Raw genomic sequence first — 6,427 nt, 5'->3', positions numbered from 1 at the left:
TAACGCAGACCCTGTAAAGTAATACGGCGTTGTACCCATCCCATGGGTCCCAAATCTCCAGGTTCAAGGGCATCTTCCTACATCGAAAACATGCATGAGAAACCCAGAAGATGGTACACCGTGTGATCGGGAAAGGTTTCTAAAACGCACCTCATTTCTCATCTCCTTGTGCTCCGGTTCGCCATTCCAGCCGCTTTACTAGCAATCTCCCTCCTTGGAGAATCAGCACCTTTAACCTCCTGTTCCGTACAGGTTGCAATTTGTCCTGAGGATGAACGGGAAGAGGGGGAACCAATGAGAGACTAGCTCTAGGTGTTGGGACGGGCACAGGTCACTCTATTTTCCCATCAGGAAGAAGAATTAACCACAGGCTCAGCCTGCCGCCCGGAGCCAAAATAGGGCCTGAAGCAATCCTGCGCTCTTGCGGGCGGCGAGCTCCCAAGAAAGCGAGTTGAAAAATGGAGCTCAGGGGCACTGCAATTCACAAACCTGCAGAGTTAGAAATGATAACTCTCGTCCACAAATATATGGAGGGAAGGCAACGAAGAGGATTTGAAAGCAAGGCAGAATTGCAGGAAACAGATTTCAGGAGGTAGATTCGAATCGCCTTTGAAGCACAGGAAAAGCAGCAAAACCTCGACAATGATGCCCTTGGCCAAAAAGGGCGTATGCGTTTTTTCCTGAATATATTCAGGAAAAAACGCATACGCCCTTTTTGGCCAACCAAGCAACCTGGAAAGGCAAATCAGCGCTACAAAGAAGTCTCGCTTCCCATCGGTCAAAAGGGCCATGCTGAATAAAGTGTCAAAACCAGAAATGCAGGACAGGCCATGGAGAAATAGGGGCCTTGCTACGCTGATGGGTGGGCTGTAAATTGCCAACAGCCACTCTGGAGAAGTGTACGGTGTGTCCTGAAACATCTAAAAAACTCAGCTGAGAGAGCATAGGGCACTTCCACTCATGGGCGTATAAATTGGGAAAACTAAAAATCAGCAAGACACAGGCACCCCAAAGTTTAGGGCTGCTCTGTTGACAAGAACCTCCACTTCGTTACACCTTAAACATCCCAGGAAAGAGAAGAATGGATAAAGAAGTTGTGGTCCTTATGTACAATGGAATATCACTCAGCCATGAAATCAACGTCATAAGGCTAGGAGCAGCATGATGAGTGGATTTAGGTACGACGATTCTAAGTGAAATAAGTCACACAGAAAAAGACACTTATCATAAGATATCACTTATAGAGGGAAGGTAAAAACCGCTACCCTTGAACTGAATTACAAAACAGAACAGAGTCGCACGTTTAGAAAACACACTATGGCTGCTTAACGGGAAAGGTGAGGTGGGGTGATGCATAAAACAAGGGTTTCAAATTAGCTCAGATACCGTTCCATAAACCCAATATGTAATAGACAAGACCTACTCCTTGCTCAGTGAACTGGACTCAACACACCCTATTCACCGCCCAAGAATATATCTTACTAGTAAGAATCTTAAAACCTATGTATTGATATCTCTCTGTAAGTGAGTCAAGTGGGTGTAAAGCGGCATAAACACAGCAGTGCAAATCAGCTAAACCCCATTATAAAAATCAATTACTTTTAAAAACCCGTGAAACAAAGACAGTGAAAGAGAGAGAAATTCTTACAAAATTCGTTCAGGGGCTGTGATGCCACCTGGATTGACCATATCTAGACCCACAGCTGATTGAGACATAAGGGTGGACACTCTTGGGGCTGAGAGGTTTGGTGAGGTTGGGTGAGCTAACGCAGACCCTTTAAAGTAATACGGCGTGGTACCCATCCCATGGGTCCCAAATCTCCAGGTTCAAGGGCATCTTCCTACATCGAAAACATGCATGAGAAACCCAGAAGATGGTACACCGTGTGACCGGGAAAGGTTTCTAAAACGCACCTCATTTCTCATCTCCTTGTGCTCCGGTTCGCCATTCCAGCCGCTTTACTAGCAATCTCCCTCCTTGGAGAATCAGCACCTTTAACCTCCTGTTCCGTACAGGTTGCAATTTGTCCTGAGGATGAACGGGAAGAGGGGGAACCAATGAGAGACTAGCTCTAGGTGTTGGGACAGGCACAGGTCACTCTATTTTCCCATCAGGAAGAAGAATCAACCACAGGCTCAGCCTGCCGCCCGGAGCCAGAAGAGGGCCTGAAGCAATCCTGCGCTTTTGCGGCCAGCTCCCAAGAAAGCGAGTTGAAAAATGGAGCTCAGGGGCAGTGCAATTCACAAACCTGCAGAGTTAGAAATGATAACTCTCTTCCACAAATATATTGAGGGAAAGCAACGAAGAGGATTTGAAAGCAAGGCAGAATTGCAAGGAACAGATTTCAGGAGGTAGATTCGAATCGCCTTTAAAGCACAGGAAAAGCGGCAAAACCTCGACAATGATGCCCTTGGCCAAAAAGGGCGTATGCGTTTTTTCCTGAATATATTCAGGAAATAACGCATACGCCCTTTTTGGCCAACCAAGCAACCTGGAAAGGCAAATCAGCGCTACAAAGAAGTCTCGCTTCCCATCGGTCAAAAGGGCCATGCTGAATAAAGTGTCAAAACCAGAAATGCAGGACAGGCCATGGAGAAATGGGGGCCTTGCTACGCTGATGGGTGGGCTGTAAATTGCCAACAGCCACTCTGGAGAAGTGTACGGTGTGTCCTGAAACATCTAAAAAACTCAGCTTAGAGAGCATAGGGCACTTCCACTCATGGGCGTATACATTGGGAAAACTAAAAATCAGCAAGACACAGGCACCCCAAAGTTTAGGGCTGCTCTGTTGACAAGAACCTCCACTTCGTTACACCTGAAACATCCCAGGAAAGAGGAGAATGGATAAAGAAGTTGTGGTCCTTATGTACAATGGAATATCACTCAGCCATGAAATCAACGTCATAAGGCTAGGAGCAGCATGATGAGTGGATTTAGGTACGACGATTCTAAGTGAAATAAGTCACACAGAAAAAGACACTTATCATAAGATATCACTTATAGAGGGAATGTAAAAACCGCTACCCTTGAACTGAATTACAAAACAGAACAGAGTCGCACGTTTAGAAAACACACTATGGCTGCTTAACGGGAAAGGTGAGGTGGGGTGATGCATAAAACAAGGGTTTCAAATTAGCTCAGATACCGTTCCATAAACCCAATATGTAATAGACAAGACCTACTCCTTGCTCAGTGAACTGGACTCAACACCCCCTATTCACCGTCCAAGAATATATCTGACTACTAAGAATCTTAAAACCTATGTATTTCTATCTCTCTGTAAGTGAGTCAAGTGGGTGTAAAGCGGCATAAACACAGCAGTGAAAAGCAGCTAAACCCCATTATAAAAATCAGTTACTTTTAAAAACCCGTGAAACAAAGACAGTGAAAGAGAGAGAAATTCTTACAAAATTCGTTCAGGGGCGGCGATGCCACCTGGATTGACCATATCTAGACCCACAGCTGACTGAGACATAAGGGTGGACACTCTTGGGGCTGAGAGGTTTGGTGAGGTTGGGTGAGCTAACGCAGACCCTGTAAAGTAATACGGCGTGGTACCCATCCCATGGGTCCCAAATCTCCAGGTTCAAGGGCATCTTCCTACATCGAAAACATGCATGAGAAACCCAGAAGATGGTACACCGTGTGATCGGGAAAGGTTTCTAAAACGCACCTCATTTCTCATCTCCTTGTGCTCCGGTTCGCCATTCCAGCCGCTTTACTAGCAATCTCCCTCCTTGGAGAATCAGCACCTTTAACCTCCTGTTCCGTACAGGTTGCAATTTGTCCTGAGGATGAACGGGAAGAGGGGGAACCAATGAGAGACTAGCTCTAGGTGTTGGGACGGGCACAGGTCACTCTATTTTCCCATCAGGAAGAAGAATTAACCACAGGCTCAGCCTGCCGCCCGGAGCCAAAATAGGGCCTGAAGCAATCCTGCGCTTTTGCGGCCAGCTCCCAAGAAAGCGAGTTGAAAAATGGACCTCAGGGGCACTGCAATTCACAAACCTGCAGAGTTAGAAATGATAACTCTCGTCCACAAATATATGGAGGGAAGGCAACGAAGAGGATTTGAAAGCAAGGCAGAATTGCAGGAAACAGATTTCAGGAGGTAGATTCGAATCACCTTTGAAGCACAGGAAAAGCAGCAAAACCTCGACAATGATGCCCTTGGCCAAAAAGGGCGTATGCGTTTTTTCCTGAATATATTCAGGAAAAAACGCATACGCCCTTTTTGGCCAACCAAGCAACCTGGAAAGGCAAATCAGCGCTACAAAGAAGTCTCGCTTCCCATCGGTCAAAAGGGCCATGCTGAATAAAGTGTCAAAACCAGAAATGCAGGACAGGCCATGGAGAAATGGGAGCCTTGCTACGCTGATGGGCGGGCTGTAAATTACCAACAGCCACTCTGGAGAAGTGTACGGTGTGTCCTGAAACATCTAAAAAACTCAGCTGAGAGAGCATAGGGCACTTCCACTCATGGGCGTATAAATTGGGAAAACTAAAAATCAGCAAGACACAGGCACCCCAAAGTTTAGGGCTGCTCTGTTGACAAGAACCTCCACTTCGTTACACCTGAAACATCCCAAGAAAGAGAAGAATGGATAAAGAAGTTGTGGTCCTTATGTACAATGGAATATCACTCAGCCATGAAATCAACGTCATAAGGCTAGGAGCAGCATGATGAGTGGATTTAGGTACGACGATTCTAAGTGAAATAAGTCACACAGAAAAAGACACTTATCATAAGATATCACTTATAGAGGGAATGTAAAAACCGCTACCCTTGAACTGAATTACAAAACAGAACAGAGTCGCACGTTTAGAAAACACACTATGGCTGCTTAACGGGAAAGGTGAGGTGGGGTGATGCATAAAACAAGGGTTTCAAATTAGCTCAGATACCGTTCCATAAACCCAATATGTAATAGACAAGACCTACTCCTTGCTCAGTGAACTGGACTCAACACCCCCTATTCACCGTCCAAGAATATATCTGACTAGTAAGAATCTTAAAACCTATGTATTGCTATCTCTCTGTAAGTGAGTCAAGTGGGTGTAAAGCGGCATAAACAGAGCAGTGAAAAGCAGCTAAACCCCATTATAAAAATCAGTTACTTTTAAAAACCCGTGAAACAAAGACAGTGAAAGAGAGAGAAATTCTTACAAAATTCGTTCAGGGGCGGCGATGCCACCTGGATTGACCATATCTAGACCCACAGCTGACTGAGACATAAGGGTGGACACTCTTGGGGCTTAGAGGTTTGGTGAGGTTGGGTGAGCTAACGCAGACCCTGTAAAGTAATACGGCGTGGTACCCATCCCATGGGTCCCAAATCTCCAGGTTCAAGGGCATCTTCCTACATCGAAAACATGCATGAGAAACCCAGAAGATGGTACACCGTGTGATCGGGAAAGGTTTCTAAAACGCACCTCATTTCTCATCTCCTTGTGCTCCGGTTCGCCATTCCAGCCGCTTTACTAGCAATCTCCCTCCTTGGAGAATCAGCACCTTTAACCTCCTGTTCCGTACAGGTTGCAATTTGTCCTGAGGATGAACGGGAAGAGGGGGAACCAATAAGAGACTAGCTCTAGGTGTTGGGACGGGCACAGGTCACTCTATTTTCCCATCAGGAAGAAGAATTAACCACAGGCTCAGCCTGCCGCCCGGAGCCAAAATAGGGCCTGAAGCAATCCTGCGCTCTTGCGGGCGGCGAGCTCCCAAGAAAGCGAGTTGAAAAATGGAGCTCAGGGGCACTGCAATTCACAAACCTGCAGAGTTAGAAATGATAACTCTCGTCCACAAATATATGGAGGGAAGGCAACGAAGAGGATTTGAAAGCAAGGCAGAATTGCAGGAAACAGATTTCAGGAGGTAGATTCGAATCGCCTTTGAAGCACAGGAAAAGCAGCAAAACCTCGACAATGATGCCCTTGGCCAAAAAGGGCGTATGCGTTTTTCCTGAATATATTCAGGAAAAAACGCATACGCCCTTTTTGGCCAACCAAGCAACCTGGAAAGGCAAATCAGCGCTACAAAGAAGTCTCGCTTCCCATCGGTCAAAAGGGCCATGCTGAATAAAGTGTCAAAACCAGACATGCAGGACAGGCCATGGAGAAATGAGGGTCTTGCTACGCTGATGGGTGGGCTGTAAATTGCCAACAGCCACTCTGGAGAAGTGTACGGTGTGTCCTGAAACATCTAAAAAACTCAGCTTAGAGAGCATAGGGCACTTCCACTCATGGGCGTATAAATTGGGAAAACTAAAAATCAGCAAGACACAGGCACCCCAAAGTTTAGGGCTGCTCTGTTGACAAGAACCTCCACTTCGTTACACCTTAAACATCCCAAGAAAGAGAAGAATGGATAAAGAAGTTGTGGTCCTTATGTACAATGGAATATCACTCAGCCATGAAATCAACGTC

The sequence above is a fragment of the Balaenoptera ricei genome, chromosome 16 (assembly GCF_028023285.1).
Source record: "Balaenoptera ricei isolate mBalRic1 chromosome 16, mBalRic1.hap2, whole genome shotgun sequence".
Classification (NCBI taxonomy): domain Eukaryota; kingdom Metazoa; phylum Chordata; class Mammalia; order Artiodactyla; family Balaenopteridae; genus Balaenoptera; species Balaenoptera ricei.
The sequence above is the reverse complement of the archived record's forward strand: the minus strand, read 5'-3'. Positions refer to the sequence as shown.